A 22584-nucleotide genomic window follows, 5' to 3' on the forward strand; every position below is an offset into this window, starting at 1 on the left:
TGTAGCCTCCCAGTGCTACCAGTATCAGTCCCATCTGCCTTCCCCCCAAGGAATCTTCCCCATGTGAAATCGAGAAGGACCCTGTGAGGCTCCTGGGCATGGAAGCCTTTCTGTCCCCCATTTCTTGTTTGTAGGGAACAGACTCCAGGCTCCATGATCTTCCCTGGGTTCCAAAGGGCAGATTTGAACAGTTGCTAGTCGGGGAAGGGAGGGGATGCAGAGACAAGGGAGGAGCAGCCAAGAAACGACCTGAGTTAAGATTAAAGGAACCAGAGAAGCTCATCAAGATTAGGACACCACCTGAGATGAGATTAAAGGAGTGCAGGCCCTTCACACACCCTAATCTTACCACAACCCCACCCTTGAACTATTGCTATAAAACTCCTCATCAAAACCTCCAGGGTTGGGACACACAGTTTTGAGAGGCAGGAGCTCGCTGTGGCCCCCTTTGCCTGGCAAAGCAATAAAGCTATCCTTCTCTACTTCACCTAAAACTCTGTCTCCAAGATTCGACTCGGCACCAGTGCACAGAGGCCAAGTTTTCGGCATCACATAGGTATCTGCAGTCTCTGCAGTCTCTTTTTAGTAGATAAAACAGTTCTTACTGGCATTTCATGCCTCAGAGGATGCAAGAGGAATATACCTAAATTCAGCCCATATCTGCATTTTTGCAGCTCCCATATCCACTTATTTCATGGACCTAGGTGGCCACCTCAAGTGAGCACACCAGGATATCTACATGCTAGCTCCAATGACCTTCTGATCATGAAACTGTGTGTTCTTAGATTCTATATTTGTCTGTTTGGCATCCATTAATCACAGGGCCAAACTAACAGTCAAAGTTATTTAAATCTCACCTGTGATCCAGAGTCCATACCCTGAATCACCTCTTTATCTCACTCTCACACACGAAACCAATATTTCCCCTGCCCTAAACCATCCCAGGGTCAGATACCAGACTACTAGAGACAGCCCCCCATGCTCCAAAGCTTATTGGAACTTTTCAAACTAGCCAGTCCTAAGCTATTTATGTTGTCCTGCCTTGCATTTCCCACAGAAACCCCAATAAAAGTTGTGACCTATGCCTTCCCTTTGCTCCCTTCTGTCTCCTGACCAACACTAGTGCTTCTCCTGGTGGCCCTGTATGGCATAACAAGCCCCCTCCTCTCAGGAAATGTAAGTGATAAAAATCTCCTTTCAATGGCATTGATCTCTAAGTGTCATCACTCGGTCACCTTTATAAATGACAACCCAGGCACAAATAAGATGGGCATCAGTATGTCCTATTTTAATGCAAATTCCCAAGATGACTCCCATAGAGCTGTGCCCCATATGGGTATCTCTTTCACAGGCCTGTTTTCCTTTGTCCTTCTGCCTAACCATAAGGCTGGGCCATTGAGCACTGCCCATAAGTCAGTAAAAGCCCAAACATGGAGGCAAACAACATGCAATTCAGACCACTGAGACAATTTGTTTTTACCCTTTTCAGTCAGAGTAGCAGGCTTCCAAACAAGACGCTGCCTACTCATCTTGAAACTTCCATTCATAAACCAAGAAGTTATTTGTTGGTCATTAGAGAGCTGTTCACAGGGCACTGTCCACGTTCCAACAGATCCTCAGATGATTCCAAAGCCAGTCTTGGGGCAAGAGTCTACCTGCTTGAGAATGTACTAAGTAACTCTTTGCATTCCCTCAAAACTTCATCAAAGAACTAAACCATAAAAAAGGACAAAATAAAAATTCCAGATATGAAAAATACCATAACTGGCAAATAAAAACTTAATGTGTGGAATTAATGGCAGATTAGACAAACCTGAGGAGAGAATTAATGTACTTAAAAAATAGAACTGAAGAAATATCCACCTTGCATGAAGAGTCAAAAATAAATAAAATATAGAAGTGAAAGCAAGCAATACATTAAGAAGGCCTAACATATGAATAATGGAGTCCCATATGTAAAAGAGAGAGAAATGATGCAGAAACAATACTGGAAGAGATAATGGCTGAGAATTTTCCAAAACTGATTAAAGATATCAAGTCACAGATGCAAGAATTACTACCAACTCCCAAAGAGGATTTAAAAAAGAAAACCACACCTAGAAAAATCATAAACTCTAGCACAAAGAAAATCTTAGAAGAGAGAACAGACAGCTTTCCTTCAAAGAAGGAAAAATTATGACATATAAGATCTTAACAAAACAATGAAGTCTAAAATACAATGTGATAATACCATCAGAGTACTAAAATACTACACCCAGCAGAAACACTCCTCAAGATTGAAGATGAAATAAAAACATTTTCAGCAAAATAAAAATCAAGAGAATTCATCACAGATTTGATTCAAAGTAAACATTAAAGTGTTTTCATCAGGCAGATGGAAAAGGTATCAGACGGAAGTACAGAGATGCAGGAAGAAATGAAGAACAACAAAACAAACAGATACATAGAAAAATCTAATTGACTACCGATTGCCAAAAGGAATAATAATGTCTTGTGAGGTTTGAAATACATATGGAACTAAAATCCATTTTTAAAAAATCACATATAAGTTGGGAAAGATGATAAATGGAGTTAAAGTGTTCTAAATTTCCTACATTATCTGGGAAGAAGGTAAAACTACCTAGTAATATTAGACTTTGATAAATCAGAGGTTTATGTATCATCATTGGGGTAACCACTAATAGAATAATTTAAAAATATATAATTTTCAAGTTAATGGAAGATGGAAATAGAATGATAAAAATATATCAATCCTAACATAGACAAATAAACCAATAAACAGAATCCAATTCATACTTATTCACTCACATAATTTATAGAAAAAGTAACACTGCAGTACATTGAGGAAAGGAAACTCTTTTACTATATGGTCTTGGGCTATTGGATGTCCATATGGAAGAAAGAATTTTGGTCCCTATCTTACATTACACATGAAAAATAATTCCAACAGACTGCAGATCCAAATATGCACTTTTAAAAACAAAAGAGCTTTTAGAAGAAGACATAAGAGAACATTTTCACAACCCTGAGTATGCAAAGATTTGTCAAATAGGACCAAAATACTAGGCTAACTATATAAGGAAAATGATAAATTGGGCTGTATTAAGAGTAAAAGTATTTGCTAGTTGAAAGAGAATAAAATGGCAAACTACAGTATGCAAGAAGATATTTTCAATAACAGAGGACGTATTCATATGGCCAGAATATATTTAAAATCCCTACAAATCAATAAGAAAATAGCACTTCACAATAAATTACATTCCAACAGCCAATAAACACAGAAAAGGTATTCAACTTCATTAGTCATGACAGAAATATAGATTAAAATCATCAGATATTCCACACTACCTTCAGAATTGACTAAAAAAAAATGGGAAAAAAAACCCCAGGTAATATCAAGTGTTGACAAAGATGTAGAACAAACACAACTCTCAGTAAGCACCGGTAAGAGCGTAAATAAATGTATGGGAAAAGTGTTGGCAATATCTAGTAAAGCTGAAAATAAGAATACTTAATGAACCCAGCAATTCTTAGGTATATATTCAACAGAGATTTTAATGTTCATCCAAAAGACAGAATGTTCATAGAAACTCTATTCATAATAACCTCAAATTAGAGACTAAAAAGCCCATTAACAGTAGTATAGATAAATAAAACATAGTATATTCACACAAAGAATTTCTATACAGCAATAAAAATTAACAAACATGTAATAATATTGTTATGGACTAAATTGTGTTCCTCCCAAATTCATATTTTGAAACCCTAACTTTCAAAGTAACTTATTTGGACACAGGGATTTTAAGGAGGTAATTAAGGTTAAATGAAGTCATAAAGGTGGCGCCTTAATCCAATAGGACTGGTGTCCTTATAAGAGAAAGAAACTCCAAGGATGCACATGAACTGAGAAAAGGCCCTGTGAGGACACAGGGAGAAAGCATCCATCTACAAAACAAAGAGAGGGCTTCCCAGGTGGCGCAGTGGTTGAGAATCCGCCTGCCAATGCAGGGGACATGGGTACGAGCCCACGTCTGGGAAAATCCCACATGCCACGGAGCAACTAAGCCTGTGTGCCACAATTTAAAAATAAAAGACAAAGAGAGAGGCATCAGGAGAAATCAAAACTGCCAAACCTTGATCTTAGACTTCCAGCTTCCAGAACTGTGGGACAATAAATTTCTGTTGTTTAAGCCATCCAGTCTGGCAGCCCTAGCAGACTAACACAGTATGGATATACCACATTTGTTTTGCCATTTATCAGTTGGTGGCATTTGGGTTGTTTCCATTTGGGGGCAATTATGACTAATGCTGCTATGAACATTCGTGTACAAATTTTTGTGTGAACATATGTTTCCATTTCTCTTGGGTACATTTAGAAGTGGAGTGCTGGGTCATATGGTAACTCTAAGTTTCAACGAATTATATTTTTTAAAGTATAAAGGAATCCATAAAGAGCAGAAATTAATGCAACAAAAACAAACTTACAATAAAAGATTGATCAAAGTCAAAAGACCATTCTGTGAAAACATTAGTAAAATGTAAAAGCCGCTAGGAAAATTCATAAAGAAAAAAAAGAAGGCATGAATTACCAATATTAGCAATGAAAAAGGGCATTGTTACAGATCCTATAGACATTATAAAGTTACAACTTGATGTCTTCAAATAAATTAAAATTTCAAGGGAGTTGAGAAAGTTCTTAGAAAACTACAACTTATAAGAACCAACAAAAGAAGGAATAGAAAATCTGAATAATATTATATATATTAAAGAAATTTAATTTACAATTTAAATCTTCCAACAAAGAAAACTCCAGTCCCAGATGGCTTCACTGGCAAATTCTAATAAATATTTAAGAAAGAAAAATACCACAATTACACATACACTTCTGAGAATAGAAAAGAGGAAACATACCCAAACTCGAATTCTGAGGCCAGCATAACCTTGTTACTAAAATCTAACAAGGATAATAAATGAAAGGAAAGGTATAAGTCAATCTCACTAATGAACACAGGTGCAAAAAAACCCTAAACAAAATAACAGCAAAATGAATTCAACAATATATATGAAAGATAATATATCCTGAAAGTTTGTGTTATTCCAAGAATGCAAGGTTGGTATAAATTTGAAAATTAATGATTAAAACTTACCATATGAACAGGATAAAGAAGAATCATATAACCCTATGATAGATTTTCAATAGAAAAAGCAATAAAATTCAAAATCTATTGATGGTCATCCATCATTGCTCAGACTCTGATGCACATCCCTTAGTCTAATCCAATTTCCCACCCTTCCTACTTCCCCCATTCTTCCACTCTGACCCTGGAACTCATGGTTCACCCTTAGCAAAACGCCCTAAATCCTGGACTTCTTCTCCAAACATTCATTTCCCCTTCCTGCTTGCACTAAAATCTGCTTCTGCCTGGGGACATTGCTTTTCTTGCAACCCTCTCATGTAGCAGCTGATTTTTCCCCTACACAGGCCCAGAGGTAGGGTGGGGGTCTTCCCTGCTCTTCTTTACCTTTTCTAGACTAATTATCCTTCCTTTTTTCTACAAACCCCTTTTCCCTTGAAGTTTGTGTCCTTAGACTATACCACCACTATTCCTATTGAAGTCTTTCCCAGCCTCCTGACTACTCTGCCTCACTCCTTGAAGATTTAGGGCCTGGCTCTCAGCCTCTCTCTCCATCATTAAAACCTAACCATTCTTCAACCAACATCCATCAAAGACCCATACAACATCTTAGCTTTTCGGGTTCCACATTACTTATCTATTGTTGTGTAACAAAATTACCACAAAACTTCAAACAATGAGCATTTATTATCTCAGACAGTTTCTCTGGGTCAAGAATTCAGAAGCACCTTAGACCAGTGATTCTGGCTCAGAGTCTCTGAGGATGTGCAGTCTGTCTGCAGGAGCTGCCACAGTCATTGGAAGGCTTAACTGGGGCAGGAAACCTGGCTCCCAAGGTGGCCCACAAACATGCCTGGCAAGTTAGCATTGATTGGTCCACACCACATGGGTACCATGGGTGGCTGGCTTCTCCCAAGAGAGAGGGGAGCAGAAGCCACAAGTCTTTCACAACCTAACCTTGGAAGTCATACACAGTCATTAGTTACACAGGTCAGCTCTATTGAATGTGTGAGGGACTACACAAGGGGTGTGAATACCACCAGGTGAGAATCCCTAGGGGGCAGGTGAGAGTCTCATAATCCAGCTTCCTGATTCCTTCATCTCCAACTATCTTGTCCTCCATGCAACCTCCTCCTCCCACTGCCATGGTCATGCCCTTGACTGTCATCAACAACACTCACTACATTTAAAATTAGCTTCCAGCATCCCACTCTTTGGCCATTCCTTCCAATCTTTCCAGCTCGCTTATTCTTGTATCCTGACTCAAATTCTTCAACCCCAGGGAGACTCCCCAACACTTTCACTGCCCATCACTTTGCTCATCTCATTTTCTTCATTATCCCTTTCGATTCCACAGCCCATCACTTTATTCCTTGCCCCTCTCTTCCTCATCTTATTGTCCTGAAAAATGGTAAAAGCTAATTCCCTGCACCTCACACTCACACCTGAGCACCCAGATGTGGCTGGAGGGAAACACAGTTGCACCCACTAATCTCTCTTTAAATTCATGACCACAAACCTCAAGTGGGTCATCCGCACTAATCCTCATAAATTCACATCTCCGCTTTGAGAGATAACTACTTCATTTCTTCTCACCTTTTAATAAACCTCCCATACCTGTCCCCACTCTACTCTCAGCTTCTCAGCTGACAACCTCACTCATTTACTTGAGATAAAAGAAGCAATCTAGGGAAATATCTCATCTTCCTGCCACCAAACAGCCTACCTGCCTCTGTACCTATGTCCCCTCTCCATGTTATAAAGGATGAACCATCTCATCACTAGTGCACTGGATCCCATTCCCTCTTCCAGAAAATGGGATCTCTGGCAGAATGATGTCAGCTCATCCTCATTAGCTACTTGACTTGGGGGCAGAGATACAACGTCAGGGAAGGAACTTATGGCAGGTGTGTGCTTTTTAGTCAACCAAAACGCTGCGAAGACCAGAGCAGGCAGGCAGAGAGAAGCAGAGGAAAGAGAATAACCTGAGTTCCTGGCTTTCTGCACTCTTTCCGGGTCTCGTGAAGCCTGACTGGCTGCAATTCTGGGAGATACCCCTGAGTCCTCACAGCAAAATACTTGTTACATAAGTTAGCTTGAGTGGATCCTTGTTTTTACAACTAAAAGAGCCCATTTATTTATCCTATTTGGATATAGAAAGATGTCCAGAAGGGTGTTCCAATAAAAGTTAACAGTAGTTCTCTCTGGGAAGGTGGATTTCAGAGAATTTTAAATTGTTTCTTCTTTATACTTTCTTGAATTATTTGAATCATTTCAAATGAGCATAGGACTTCCCTGGTGGCACAGTGGTTAAGAATCCGCCTGCCAATGCAGGGGATACGGGTTCGAGCCCTGGTCCGGGAAGATCCCACATGCCACGGAGCAACTAAGCCAGTATGCCACAACTACTGAAGCCCGCGTGCCTAGAGCCTGTGCTCCGCAACAAGAGAAGCCACCGCAATGAGAAGCCCGCGCACTGCAACGAAGAGTAGCCCCAGCTCGCCACAACTAGAGAAAGCCCACACACAGCAACGAAGACCCAACACAGCCATAAATAAATAAATCTAAATAAATAAATTAAATAAGCACATACCAGCTTCCTTCCTCTCCTTACCAGTCCAATTCATCAACATCTCTTCTCAATCTCAAATGGCTCAAATTGATCCAGCTCGCTCTCCATCGTCCACACTAGCCAAATCTCCATTCTCTCTCTCTCTCGCTCTCTCTCGCTCTCTCTCTCTCTCTCTCTCACCTGGCTGACTGCAGAGTCGCTTCACTCGTCCCTCTGTTCCTTGCAAACCTGCACGTCACGTCCCGCAGAGCAGCCAGCTGGATCTTGTTGCCATATCAACTCAGCTATGCTACTTCCTTGCTTAAAACCCTTCAATGGCTTCCCGTTGCACCTGGAATAAAACTCAAGCCTAAGTCTCCTCACCTGTAGAGTAAGTTGTTGGAAAGGTCGAACACAGTACCGCCTGAACAGCCCATTATGGAGCCCATTATGGAGGTACACACAGAGTAGGTGCTCTTGTCCCAGGCTGCCCAGCCACTCTCAGGAGTTCTTTTAAGTTGGAAAGCTCTTAGAAACCGGTCCATTTCTACTCTGCAACTTCATCTTTAGTCATTTTCCCCTTGCTCCCTGAGCTCCTCCCACGCTGGCTTCTGACAGAATCAGACCACACCCAAAACCCCCTTCTACCTCCACACCTTTGCTCGTTCTTGCTGCTATAATATCCCACACAACTCCTCATGTGGCTGGTTCCTCACCCCACAGTTTTCAGTGTTTCAAAGTCACCTCCTTCCAGGTGCCTTCCCCGACCACCTTAAGGCGTAGCCTCCACTACGCCCTCCTGTATCCAACATGGCAGCCTGTATTTCCTTTGTGGTTTGTATCACAACCTGTCATTTGATCTCTCCCACCAGAACTCCCCACTGGTTTTATTTGCCTGTTTTTTATTTTTTATTTGGCTGTGCCGGGTCTTAGCTGCAGCATGAGGGATCTTTAGTTGTAGCATGAGGGATCTAGTTCCCTGACCAGGGATCAAACCCGGGCCCCCTGCACTGGGAGCATGGAGTCTTAACCGCTGGACCACAAGGGAAGTCCCTTATTTGCCTCTTTATTCATCCTGTGCTTGGGGCTGTGCCTGGTACAGATAAGCTCTTCTGGTGTTAAGCGAATGGATTTTAACATAAAGCCTTCCCTGGTATGCCCAGGTGGAAGTCATCACTGGGTCCCTTGAATTCTCACACTTCTTCATCTCCACTTTCTTAGGACACATCTTGCTTCGTATTTTGTATTGGAACTACAGGTACAGAGAGGCAGAGTAGTGTGGTAGTTAGACCAGACCTCTGTTCAAATGCCAGCCCTGCTTTCTCCCAGCCCCAGAACAGTACCTGGCACAGAGAAAACAACATAAGGAATCAGTATTGCTCTGCTTTGCATTATCCCCCATCAGGAGCTGATTCAAAGTTCCTTGAAGGTAAGATCACACATATGATTTAGTCTTTGAAAACTTCCACAATGGCTAGCTCAGGACACATGGTAGGTGCGCAACAGATAATAAATTATAAGAGCTGAATTTTATTATGAGTTTATATGTACCGGGTTCTAAACTATTCTAAATACTTTGCATGTATCAGCTCATTTAATCCTCACCATAAGTACAACTACTATTTCCATTTCACAGATTTCACCAAGTCCTAGGGAATTAAAAACTTGGCCCAGGTTCACTCAGTAAGTGGGGTATCTAGGATTTGAACACAGGACTCAGTCAGCCAAGCCTTAACCACAAGATATGGTGTAGACCAACTAGTTAGAACAGATTTATGAGACTAGAGACAACAATCTAGATGTTTAACAAAGGAGCTGGTTAAATAAACTGTGCTAGAATTGTATGTAGCCATTAAAATGATGACAGACATCTATATTTATAATATCAAAAGCCATTCATAACATAACTTAGAAAAGCAAGCTAGAAAACAGTACAATAAACCTGCACATGAATATTTACAGGAGCCTATTTATAACTGCCAAAAACTGGAGGCAACCAAGATGTCCTTCCAGAGGTGAATGGATAAACAAACAGTGGTACGGTCATACAATGGAGTATTATTCAGCGATAAAAAGAAATGAGCTATTAATCTACGAAAAGACATGGAGGAAGCGTAAAAGAATATTGTTGAGTGAAAGAAGCCAGCCTGGAAAGGCTACTTACTGTGTGACTCCAACCATAAGGCGTTCTGGAAAATTCAAAACTAGAGAAACCGTAAAAAGATCAGTGGCCGCAAGGGGTCTCAGGGGGAGGGATGAATTGGTAGAGCACAGGGGATTTTTAGGGTAGTAAAACTATTCTGTATGCTACTGTAGTGGTGGACACATGACGCGTTATGCATTTATCAAAACTTTGAACTTTACAGCACAAAGAGTGAACCTTAATTAAGCTACGGGGCTTTAGTTAATAATAGTGTATCAATGTTGGTCCATCAATTGTAACAAAAGTACCACCCCAACGCAAGATGTTACTAATAGTGGAAAACTGTGAGGGTGGGAACAAGGGGATAGAGGGACCCTGCACTCTGTCCTCAATTTGTTGTAAACCTAAAACTGCTCTCAAACCTAAAGTCTGTTACTTTAAAAACAAACTATAAGAGCACGATCCCTTTCATGTCAATATACGACTTGTGTTTTTGTGCATAGAACTGTCTGCAAGGACACAACCAAAATTAATCGCAGTTGTCTCAGAGTGGTAGGATGAATGGAGAGCTTTCTCCTAGTTCTACTCGTCCTTTTCTTTTTCTTTTTTTTTTTTAACAAAAGCATGCGTTAATTTCTTATAAAGAAGTAAAGTGAGGCAAGGGGGCCCAGTGCGCCCAGGAGCCAGCTCTGCCCAGCGCTGGCGCCGCCGAGAACTCGGCTCCCGCTCGGCGCCCGCGGGGACCAGCGCCCTGCTCCTCATCAGCTCCGCCCACCGCGTCCCACGCCTTTTCAGTTTTGTGTCCCGGCGGTGAGGGAAGAGAAGGCAGAATTCCTCCGGTGCAATTGCGTCTGCACACTCGGCTGGCGCAGAAGCCGGGAGGGCGCCGGGCAGGGGCACCGCGGGGCTGGGCCGGGGCCGCAGACACCCGGCGCAGCTCCGGGAGCCCGGCCGCCGCCCCGCCTGGACTTCTGGGGGCTGGAATGTTCCCGCGGCCGAGTGTACTTTGTTCTGGGGATGGGGGAGGGTGGAGCGAGGGCAGGGCTCCAGGACTCCGGGGCTCCTGGGACTTGGAGGGCAGCCAGCTTTCCGTTCCCAGGGTGCCTTCCGGGGTGGAGTGGGGAGGGCAGGGAGAGGAGTTGTCTAGTTCCCGGGCTGGGCAGCTGCGGGGCACCCGGCGGAACCCCTGGATTCCAGTGCCAGGCCGGCCACGACTAGCTGCATGCTCCTGGCGTCCTGTCGCTTCACCTCTCTGGGCCTCAATTTCCTCATCTACAAAATGGGGATAAGAATAATGATAATGGCACATAGTTATTGCCACTGTGGTAAAGCCCTCTGCAAGCGCTTTTTCCTCATAATAACCCTTTGAGGTAGGTGCTGATACTATAATAACGTAATTATCCTATTAGTATTCTAAAGTATCAGTATTCATAAGTATTCTATTAGTAGAAGAATATTCCCTCACTGTCAGGCCCTTTAGACAGCACAGATGCTCTGGCTGTAGAAAGCCTGGCCCAGCCTCCTACCAGGTAGTGAAATGTGCACAATTATTATTTTCACTTGAAAGATGAGGAAAGAGAAGCTCAGGGAGGTTAAGTAACTTGTCCAAGGGCACACAGCACCTAAGTGGCCATCCTGGATGCAAACTCAGGCAGTCAGGCCGAGACCCTCCACTCTTAACCTCTACAGATACTGCAACCCTACTGCCAGTCTTCAGGGAGCCCTTAAAATCTGTTTATTTGGACATATTGCAATCCATGCAACAATTCTGAGGAAGTATTGCTACTAATAATAATTAACTCTAAGTAATGATAACTATCACCAATTGAGGGCTGTGATTCTCAGAACACCCTATGAGGTAAGTACTACTATTATTATTCCCATTTTAGGCATGAAAGAATTGAGGCACCGGGAGGTCTCTCTGGTGCTAGGAGATGGAACTCATTCATAGTGAAGCCAAGAGCCCAATGACCCCTTAGCTGTAGCCTCCTTTTGTAGTATTTTATAGGGAGGCAGACTCCTCCAGAGTCTGATTATAGAGGCTAGCCTGGAAGGACAGTCCTTCCTTCTCTAAACATTGCCAGAGGCAACTTTGCCTGGTAATCTAAGGCACTCTGGAGAGTGTAATGAGTCTCAAGCAGTATCGAACACCTTCTGGGGAGCTGCTCCTAGTGTACACCTTCCAGGAACCCAGCAGCTTAGTACCCGTGGAAGCATCTCCACCCAGAATCTTTGCAGAGGGCAGGTCAGCTGCCCTAAGTTGTGAACGAAGGAGTGCTTGGTAGCAAAATCTCCCTGTCCCGTTTTCATTATGTTCCCTTCCCTCTACAACTCCTCCATCACACTGACTGGAAAGTCATTACTAGGCTCCCATCCGCCCCATTTGGGTTAAGAGACTGCGTCTTTCAAAAATGCAAATGTTGCTTCTTTCAAAAATGCAAATGTTGCTGTTGCTTCTATGCAATCTTCCACCGTGTACCTTCAACCTACCATCTCCTGGGAAAGGAAGAAACACTCTCATTCTTTGTAGTAGGTGTTAAAGGTTTGTCGAAGATGGCTTCGCAAATAGCCACATATTGCTGTCTTGGCATGCGGGGCACATAGTAGGCACTGAATAACTGTTCCCTCAGCCTGGAAGGCTCTTCCTCCAGTTACCTGCATGGCTCCCTCCCTCACCTCCTTCAGTTTTTACTCAAGACACCTTCCCTGTGGGGCCTTCCCTGACCACCAAATTGCAATTACACCCTGACCACCGTCCTGATTCCTTTTCCCTGTTTTATTCTTTCCATAGCACTTGTCACTGTCCTATACACTCGATTATTTTTATTCATTTTGTTTATTGTCTGTCTTCCCCTGCTAGAATGCAAGTTCCTTGAGGGTAGAGACCTCTCTCTGTTTTCTTCCTCCCTGTATCCACCAGTGCCTGCAACTGGGAGGAAGGAAAGGAAGAGGAGGGAAAAGTAGCTTCCCTGGCCCTTCCAACCCTTGGTGACTACCAGCCTTTGGAGGGACACACATTTCTTATTCCTGCTATTTACTTGACATTTGGCATATCATATCCCCTTGGTGACACTGCTTGTAGCATTGTCCCATTCTGCTATTTGACTTCACCGTCGTGTATCTCATGTACCTGAGCAGGCAGTAAATTTCCTACCGAGGAACAGAGGAAAAAGGGATCTGAATCTTTGTATCCCCCCAATACCAAGAACAGGGTAGAATTTCTACAGGTTCCAGAGCTCTTCTGATTTCAGAAAGAAAAATGTCACCCCTCCCTCCCTTCCTTCCCCGACCTTGTTCTCCTCCCCACACCCCCAGTTCAACTCCATTATTATCAGACTTAACTGCTGAAGTTTGATTTGTCTGAAGTTTGATATTTAATGTTTTTAACCAAGTAAGTTTATAGCGTCTTTGACAAGTAACATTTAATATTTCTTAATAGGGGTCAATATGTGAACTATCTTATTTCTTAACAACAGCTCTGTTTTCTCAGACACTAAATGAAACAGAAAATTTCATACCTTGACTATGTTCTTGCCATAATCTGCATCCTTGGTTTCCTCTTTATTGTTAAAGGGAATTTTTAAAAATCTGTTTAAATGACCTAAGTGAGAAAGAGAGGGAGAGAATGAGTTGCATTCCCCAGAGGTGAATGAAGCCTGCTGTCTCCTTTGGCAGTCAGCCACCTCACCCTAGACCTCAAAAATAGGGAATGCAGAGCTAGGGATAGCCCTTAGTTTATAGCATCACAGATGATTACAGCAAACACCAAATTTGTCCTTCTTCTCTTCCTACATTGCCCCAGGCTTGGCTGTGATCTGAGGTGGTGTCACATCTGACTCAGGGGAAGTGAGAGGTCAGGGGAAGTGGGAGGGACTGCTTGAAAAAGACTATCTAGTGAATATGTAATTTTTATTATCTACAAAAATCTAAAAATGTGCACAAATAAGCATTTATCATGTGATCTGAATATGAAGTTTCATCATCCTATTGTAAGTGTATGATGATCTCCATACCTGGCATCTGTTAAAACTGTGGTAAAAGGTACCATTCGGATTGACTTGAATCTGAGAAAAATACATCAAAATGGGTTCTGCATAACTCTCTACAAAGAATACCTGCAGGGTCCTCATGAGCTATGTGGAAGGGAGTGATGACTGAATGGAGGATGAATGGGTGGATGGTAAATGAATTGATCTATGGATAAGTAGGTAAATGAATAAATGGGTGAATGGCTAGGGAGCTGCACAAATAGATAGATAGGGGAAGATAGGTAACTGGATTTGCTGGGCTCCAAAGTCCTTGACCTACCCCAGCACTGACCAATGCCTTCAAAGATAGTGGTTTATCCATTGGTCTTCCCCCACAAAATTTTGAGGTCCTCGAAGGCATGAAGTTAATTTTATCATTTTTTGTATCGTGGGCCCCTAGCCTCGTTGGAGCCAATGTCTGCCTCGTTCACAGACGTATTAGTTAGGATGTAAATCTGGCTGCTGTTACACACAGAATCTCATCTGCATGATGGAACACCACAAAGGCCAAAATGTAGCCAGCAGGAAGGGAAACAGAGGAAGGGGTAGGCACACGTGTCCCCTTCAAAGGCAGGACCTAGAAATTGGATGCATCATTTGGGCTCTCATCCCATAGGCCAGGACTTTGTCACATGGCCACACCTCACTACAAGGATGCTGGGCAGTCTCATGTCCATCTAAATATTAGTGGTTCTACAAACAGCAGAAATGGATATTGGAAGAAGTCTCTGCCACATAAGTGACCAACACACTCTCATTTGTTAAATGAATAACTAAATAAATGAATCTAACTGACATTGAACATCTGTATCCTGAGGAGGCAAAGCATACTGAATCACATAGTTAAGTGAGAAAAACAAAGTAGGATTCATGGACATAGGATGCAATTATTCCACTTCCCAGGCTCCCTCCAAGTGGCCATGTGACATCACTGTGGCCAATGGGATATAAATGGAAGGCAGCTGAAGACCTCTGAGAATGTTTCTGCTTTTAATACACTTTTCCCTCTTTCTTCCTACTTCTTGATTAGTGAAATAGAGATGTGAGAGTGAAAGTGGAACAATCAACTTGTTACCATGAGACAATGAACAAGAAAGGAAGAACCGCACATTAAGGCCGACGGAGCAGAAAGATGGAAAATAGCAGGACATTGATGATATCATGAGGACGCTGCCCACCCTTGACTGCCTGCCTGCAGACTTCTCGTTAATGAGAAACAGAAGCTCCTCCTTGGTTAAGCTGGGATAGTGGCCTTTCTGTTTCATCCTGCCTAACCGATATATAGAGCTTGAAAATTCGTTGAGTACATAGAATATTTCTGGAGTGATACACAAGAAACTGTAGCCATAGCTACCTCTCCTGGGAGAAGTCATGATGATTGGAGGACAGGGATGGACAAGAGACTTACTTTTCATTTAGTCTTATATTTTTGAACATTGAATTGTTGGCATTTAGATATTCGACGAAAAAGTGTTGCAGTAACATCTTACAGTGAAGAAAGTCAAAAGAAACGGTTTCATTCATGAATTTGATGGCTCAAGAAATTCAATGTCCAGCAGTTGTATTATTGTAACACCATGTTATGATATCATCAGAGGCAAAGTTGTCTCAAGAAACTAATCACAAGGGCTGGTTCAAGAACTGAATTTTGAAAATTATTTATTCGTAAAAATAAATTAGTAGATGGATGCGATACTTCATAAAAGTGGAGGGGTTTGGTTTGGGTTTTTGTTTGGTTTGTTTTAAATCAGAAGGAGCTTTCATTGTCTCTCTAATGTTTTATCTCTTAAGCTAGGTGGAGAGTATACTGTTCTGATTGCTTGGAATATTTCCTAATTTGAAACTAATTAATTAGTTAACTGAAAACTCAGAGTGTGTTTAAGTGTAATGACGCACTCTGCTTCCCTTGAATTACGACGCACCTTCTCATGGCTGCTACAATGAGCTCCCCAAATTGCGCAGGACCCACAACTTATCTCGGCCTCAGTTGGTGGCAGTTACCCCTGACAGTGGCACCACAAATAGTTGTGGGGATTATGAACGATCCTGGTGCCTGTGAGTCATGATTCTTATACTTACTTTGATTTTCTTCTTAATTTTACCCATAGATAAATTCTTAATAGGGAAGGAGGCAGGGAAGATGAATCAAACACAAAGGCTACATCCACATCTAGAAGGCACATGAGAGAGCCTGACAGGAGGATCCTTTCTATTAGGAACCACGTGGCAATGACCAAATCAAACACAAACTGATGGTGCGAGGGCAATGTGTCATAATCGTAATCACATCGATATAGATTTGAATTCTGTTATAATTTTAAATAGTAAAATAAGATGAGCTCATGTTTATTCTGCAACAGCACATATTTGTTCCTTTCCTAATATTATCTATGGTGTGAAGATGTGGGGAAAATAAAATTTATTAAAAGGTACATTTTAATTTGAATAAAGCTGCATATTAAAAAAATTAAGTTGGTTATACTTATGCACTTTTCCTTATAAAATGACAAAGTTTTTAAAAGTTCTTTAAAGGGCTGATTTTACTACTCATTTGTTTATAAAATGCTTTTATAAATAGCATGCCAAAAAAAAAATTGAAGGGCTGTTTATTTTACTTGTCTATGAAATATTTGATATTCCTCAAAAATAGGTTATGCTCATGAAAATGTGCCTTGTATGTGAATTCATTATGTATGTCACTGGGAGTAAAAAAGGCTGAGAAACAAAAGAAAAATCACTACATTGTCAGTAGATTCTAATAAAACTAATAACAAGATCAGCTATGATTCAAAGGGGTCACTGAAGAAGATCAAAGCTGGACTTCTGAGTATCAGTGTGTGTGATAAATTACATAATTATTTTGTACCAAGTCCAAGACTCTTACCATGCTACCCCCTAAACCAAAAAAAGGAGGGGGGTGTATGTGGAATCTGTAACATCTCTCTTGGATGTGACATGCTAAGATACAAAGAAATATATTTCTTAGAGGGACACTGATATTTTTGTTAGGTTATATATTGCTGAATAGGCTTGATAATAAAGATGTGTGGGTCTCTTTGACATAAAAAATAATACATTTTTGAAAACTTAAACCCTAGTGGAATTTAAAAATAGTATATCTATCTTCCAAATCACAGCAAGATAAAAGCAAACAAAACACAGTCCGCATAACAAACGACAGGAAATAAATAAATAGAATGATAAACAAGCATGAATCATAAGCAAGATTACCAAAAACAAAATACACAATCAAAACAATACATGTAAATGAGGTAAAGCCCCCTATTAGAAGACAAAGACACACCGTTTAGATGAAAAAGAAATCAATCATATGCCTCGTATAAGAGACACACTCAGGCTTCCCTGGTGGCGCAGTGGTTGAGAGTCTGCCTGCCAATGCAGGGGACGCGGGTTCGAGCCCTGGTCTGGGAGGATCCCACATGCAGCAGAGCGGCTGGGCCCGTGAGCCACAATTACTGAGCCTGCGCGTCTGGAGCCTGTGCTCCGCAACAATAGAGGCCGTGATGGTGAGAGGCCCGCGCACCGCGATGAACAGTGGCCCCCGCTTGCCGCAGCTAGAGAAGGCCCTTGCACAGAAACGAGGACCCAACACAGCCATAAATAAATAAATAAACCCAAAAAGTTAAAAAAAAAAAAAAAAGAGACACACTCAAAACAAAACTATGCAAAAAGGTTCAAAAGAACACAAAATGCAAAAATTTAACCTTAACTTTATGTGGGTTATAAACGTACTGTGGTACTTATTTTCAATTTTGGAGTGGCGGTGATAAATGACTTCTAGTAGAATGCTAGAGTATAATGATTAGGTATGGACCCACCTGTATTAGCAAAATGTTCATGCTTATCTTATTCCTTCAAGACTCCCCTGCTCTCCTTTATGTGCCCAGGAATCCAGTGTGTGCTGTGTGTGTATATGGTGGGGGAGGGAGGGAGTGGGAGAGTTCTGCTCACTTCCGTCTTTTGCACCACAGCCAAATAGAAGGTAGAGTACAGAGCAAATATCTTTAAGAATATGAAACTGGAAGTTGCACAATCACCTCTACTCACATCCCACTGGTGAGAGCTCATTCACATGGTCACCCCAAGTAGCAAGGTGGGGCTGGGAAATGTAAGTTTCTAGCTGGGTTGCCCAGTGCCCAGGAAGGAGAGAACCGTTTATGGCAATAATCAATCCACCAAAATGATCATCAATTATCTGTGCAAGACCCCTCACTTGTTCCATCCATTCATTCACTCACTCTTTTTTATAGCCATACCACACACCCTCCCATATACCTGGGCAATCAATCTATTGTGTTTAAAGTACATACCTCTGTTTATATTTTTGAAAAATATGTAATTTTGTCTTGTGTGCATGTAATTTTTCCCTTTTCTGAGTCAATTTTATTGAAGTATAATTTACATTCAAGAGTAGCCAACAGATCTTTGACAAAGGAGCAAAGACAATTCAGTGGAAAAAAGAATAGTTTTTTCAACAAATGGTGCTACAGAATTGGATGTCCATAGGCAAAAAAAAAAAAAAAGTCTAGACACAGACTTTACACCTTTCACAAAAACTAACTCAAAATAGATCGTAGACTGAAATGTAAAATGCAAAACCGTAAAACGTCTAGAGGACGACGGGAGAAAATCTAGGTAACTTAGATTAGCAGTGAAGTTTTAGATATAACACCAAAAGCATGATTCATAAAAGAAAAAAAATGGAAAAGTTAGACTTTATGAAAATGAAAACCTTCTGCTCTGTAAAAGATACTGTTAAGAGAATGAAAAGGTCACAGCCCGAGAGAAAATATTTACAAAACACATATCTGATAAAGGACTTGTATCCAAAATATATAGAGAACTCTGAAAACTCAGCAGTAAAAAACCAAACAACCCAACTTAAAAACAGGTAAAAATTCAAGAAGGGAAGCGGGGGTGGGACAAATTGAGAGACTGGGACTGACATATATACCCCACTATGTATAAAATAGATAACTAATGAGAACCTACTGTATAGCACAGGGAACTCTACTCAGTGATCTGTGGTGACCTAAATGGGAAGGGAATCTAAAAAAGAGAGGATATATGTATACGTATAACCGATTCACTTTGCTGCACAGCAGAAACGAACACAACATTGTAAAGCAACTATACTCCAATAAAAAAAAAAATAAAGAATGATAAAAAAGGTAAAACTTCTGAATAGATACCTCACCAAAGAAGATAAACAGATGGCAAATAAGCTTATAAAAGATCCTCAACATCGTTTTTCATTAAGGAATTGCAAATTGAATGAATGAGATATATACATGTGTATATTTAACCTTATAAGAAATAGTATTCCAAAATGAGGCACCATTCTGCATTCCACCAGCAATGTATACGAGTTCCAGTTGTTCTGCATCCTCAACAGTAGTTGGTATTGTGAGATTTTTTAATGTGAGCAATTTGGTGATTTAGTAGTATGTCACTGTGGTGTTAATTTGCAATTGCTTGATGACTAATCGTATTGAGGATCTTTTTATGTGCCTATATGCCATCCATACATCTTATTTGGTAAAGTGTCTGTTTAAATCTTTTCTTCATTTTTTTAAGGAAATTTATTTATTTATTCATAAAAATATTTATTTATTTGGCCGGGCCAGGTCTTTGTTGCAGCATGCAGGATCTTTAGTTGTGGCATGTGGGATCTTTTAGTTGCGGCATGCGGGATCTTTTAGTTGCGGCATGTGGAATCTAGTTCCCTGACCAGGGATCGAACCCAGGCCCCCTGCATTGGGAGTGTGGAGTCTTAACTGCTGGACCACCAGGGAAGTCCCTTTTCTTCATTTTTTAAGCAGTTTGTGTGTTTTACTTGTTATTGTGTTTTGAGTTTTCTTTATATATTCTGGATATAAGTCAGTATCCGTCAGGGTGCATTCAGGAGAATTATTAACAGGAGATTGGAGTAATGGAGAATTGACTGGTAAAAGTTAGAGAACTCTGGTGAATACAGGAATAGCAAATACAGGGGCAGGAACTACTGGCAGGGCTGAGATGGAGTGTCCAAGGAGAAGCTCCAGACCTTGTTGGAAAGAGCACAGTGTGGTTCTGTGGATGGTGGGGATGACACCTAGATGGCTTACCGGAGGATACTAGAAAAGGGCCCTTTGGGAGAATGGGGGATGTTGTCCACAGGGAGGTACCATACCTTGGAAGTTGCTGCTAAGGCAACTGAGGGATGCTCAAAGAAGTCGTTCACAGTCAGGTGCCTTGCCAGTAGCACATCACTTTGAGAAAGTTCTGAGGGAAGCTTCTAGCAGCTGGGCTCTGCTAGTTGCCCTGAGCTACCAGAACTGGGAGCTGGGGAAGCTGCCCTCTGCAGGAGCCAGGCAACGGAGAAAGCTGCACCCTGTAGGAGCCCAGTGCAGGAGACCCTGCACCCTGCAGGACTCGGGAAACAGGAAGAGGAAATTCCTTCCTTTTTCACTGTCCTTCCAGCCTCCTCTACTGGCATTACATCATACCAAATGTTGCAGGTGAAATATTTCCACAGCCCACCTCCATCATCACAGAGCAGGCAAAGAAGGATTTAGACCTGAGAAGAAGAAGAAAAAAAAAATTGATGACTGGCACAAAATTCTTTATCACACGTGTGTTTTGCAAATACTTCTCCCAGGCTGTGGCTTGCCTTCTTATTTTCTTAACAGTGTCTTTTGAAAAGCCAGTGTTTTCAATTTGGTCGTGTTCAATGTATCAATTTTTCTTTTGCCATTCATGCAATTTTTTATTCTAAAAAAATGTCTGCCTAACCCAAAATCAAAGATTTTCTCATATGTGTTCTTCTAGAACTTACGTAGTTTTAGGTTTATGATCCATTTCAAGTTTTTCGTATATGCATTTTAAATTTTTATATTTATTTTTTAAATACTTTATTTTTCTTTGAGCAGTTTTAGGTTCACAGAAAAATTAAGAAAGTGCAGAGATTTCCCATATACCCCCTGTTCCAACACATGCATAGCCTTCCCTATTTACAGCATCCCCACCAGAGGGTACACTTGTTACAACTGATGAATCAGCATTAACACATCAGAATCACCTAAAGCCCAGAGTTTACATTACGGTTCACTCTTTTTTTTTTTTTTTTTTTTTAAATTTTATTTATTATTTATTTATTTATTTATTTATTTATTTATTTATTTTTGGCTGTGCTGGGTCTTCGGTTCGTGCGAGGGCTTTCTCTAGTTGCGGCAAGTGGGGGCCACTCTTCATCGCGGTGCGGGGACCGCTCTTCATCGCGGTGCGCGGGCCTTTCACTATCGCGGCCCCTCCCGCTGCGGGGCACAGGCTCCAGACGCGCAGGCTCAGCAGCTGTGGCTCACGGGCCCAGCCGCTCCGCGGCATGTGGGATCTTCCCAGACCAGGGCTCGAACCCGTGTCCCCTGCATTAGCAGGCAGACTCTCAACCACTGCGCCACCAGGGAAGCCCACGGTTCACTCTTGGTGTTTACATTCTGTGGGTTTGGACAAATGTATAATAACATGTATCCATCATTATGGTATCATACAGAACATTTTCACTGTCCTAAAAATCCTCTGTGATCCACCTACTCATTCCCCACCCCCCGCCCCTGGTATGCATTTTTCAAATTGATAAATGACACATATACAGTAAATTACAAAAATATGTGCATGTACTTTAATTGATAGAAATAGTATTGAGTTGTTTATCTCATTCTGCTTCTTACTTATGTCACTCAGCACTGTTTTTAAGGTCCATTCATGTTGCTATGTATGCATCTAATCCCTTGCTTCTCTAACTGCTGCATAGTACTCTATCGTGTGCATCTTCCACATTTTACCCATCTCCTCCTCCGCAGATGGATGGACAACTGAATGTCTGTGATTGCCCACTATCAGAACTGACACAGCAGTAAACATTCTAATCCATATCCCCTAATGTACCTGTGTGATCATTTGTCTGGTATATCACCCAGGAGTGGATTTGCTGGGTCCTAGGCTATGCATATATCTGTCTATGTAGTGCCAGACTGCTCTCCAGGTTGACTGTTTTGCATCCCCACCAGCAGCACATAAAAGAGCCTACATCTCCACACACCTGCTAACACTTGGCATTTCCCAGCTTTCCAATTTTTGCCAGTCTAATAAGTGGAAGGTGATATTTCATTGTTGTCTTAATTGCACTTCTCATTATTGATGGTTTTAATTCTTAATAATTCTCTTCACATGTCTGTTTGGGTTACCACTTTTACAAATTGCCCGTTGATAAATTTTGCCCATTATCTATAGGACCTGCTACCTTTCACTTACTTTGAATTTAATTTGGTCTTCTTTTTCTAGTTTCCTGAGATGGAAGCTTAGATCATTGATTTTAAATCTTTCTTCTTTCCTAATACATGCATCGATGCACTGCTTTCGCTGCATCACACAATTTTTGATTAATTGTATTTTCATTTTCATTTACTTCCAAATAGTTTAAAATTTCTCTTGAGACTTCTTCTTTGACCCATGTGTCATTTAGAAGTGTCTTGTTTAATATTCAAGTATCTCAGGATTTTCCAGCTATCTTTGTTATTGATTTCTACTTTAACTCCATTGTGGTCTGAGAGCTGACATTGTATGATCTCTGTTTTAAGTTTGTTAAGGTGTGTTTTGTGGCCCAGAATATGGTCAATCCAGGTGAATGTTCTATCTTGGTGAATGTTCCATATGAGCTTGAGAAGA

At 41.3% G+C, this 22584-nt stretch overlaps 1 long non-coding RNA gene across 1 annotated transcript in view; it reads right to left on the reverse strand.

The window, feature by feature from the left end:
• Positions 1 to 3125: 3125 nt before the first annotated feature.
• The window catches only part of LOC103020637 (uncharacterized), a 46105-nt gene continuing 26646 nt past the window's right edge, over positions 3126 to 22584 (reverse strand). Inside the window, exons 3-5 of the long non-coding RNA XR_009007377.1 lie at positions 20051 to 20437; positions 13348 to 13430; positions 3126 to 11101 (exon numbers count right to left, since the gene is read on the reverse strand). This is a non-coding gene — a long non-coding RNA (uncharacterized LOC103020637). The remainder of the gene's footprint in view (positions 11102 to 13347; positions 13431 to 20050; positions 20438 to 22584) is intronic.

The sequence above is a fragment of the Balaenoptera acutorostrata genome, chromosome 3, assembly GCF_949987535.1.
Source record: "Balaenoptera acutorostrata chromosome 3, mBalAcu1.1, whole genome shotgun sequence".
NCBI classification, from domain to species: Eukaryota; Metazoa; Chordata; class Mammalia; order Artiodactyla; family Balaenopteridae; genus Balaenoptera; species Balaenoptera acutorostrata.